The sequence below is a fragment of the Camelina sativa genome, chromosome 3 (genome assembly GCF_000633955.1).
Source record: "Camelina sativa cultivar DH55 chromosome 3, Cs, whole genome shotgun sequence".
NCBI lineage: Eukaryota > Viridiplantae > Streptophyta > Magnoliopsida > Brassicales > Brassicaceae > Camelina > Camelina sativa.
Window position 1 is genome coordinate 16,708,474 of NC_025687.1, and position 941 is coordinate 16,709,414.

The following is a 941-nucleotide window of genomic DNA, read 5'->3' on the forward strand; positions in this document are numbered from 1 at the left end:
TCATCTAGGACATCCCATCGAGACTTATCAGGTACTAAATAAATTGTCCTGCAATATGCAATTGCCCACAGCTCCGTCCAATAATACTTAGAACACAACTCATGTAACTCGATATCCTTACCTCCATATTTTTGGAATGTAATGAAAGACGCCAATGCATGCACACAAGGATACTTTTGTATATCGAAAAACCTGCAACTGCAACTTCTCAATCGCAACTTCACCAAATAAGGCTTTCTGTCACTGTCAATGACATTGTATTCAAGTTCGAAACCATTTAGCTCTGTCACCTTTAGTTTCTCAGCAGTTGCCCATAAATCATGTAAGTAGTTCTCCACTAAAGGCACCAATTTATTTGCGACTTATCCAGACACAACATCTTTCCGATGTTCATTAAACCATTCAAAGAATTTTTTAAGTATTGCATCAAGCATGGGTATCAAGGAGTACCTCCTTGCATCTTCAAAAATGATGTTCATCGATTCAACACAGTTGTTTGTGTCTAGGTTGTATCTATCTCCTGGAAAAACACATCTTGCCCATCTTTCTTTCTAGGTAGATTCTTCAAGATACTTGGCAGCAGAAGGATATCTTGTCGTAAAAGAAGCGTAAGCAATGTTGAACTCAACCACTGTGTAAAACCTACTACACTCCATGAATCTCCATGCAACAACGTCTTTGTTGACGTTACTAGCATAACCTTTCACATTTTGGGATAAATGCCATATACAAAAACCATGATGAACCAGAGGATACACATTAGCTATGGCTTTTATGAGACTTGTATTTCTGTCAGTCATAAATACTATTTCAGAAGAATCCCCAACAACGGTTTTCAACATCTCCAAAAACCAATTCCAACTTGCATCATTCTCACCATCAAGAACACCAAACGCCAAGGGATAATGGTGACGGTTAGGATCTTGAGCCGACGCAAAAAC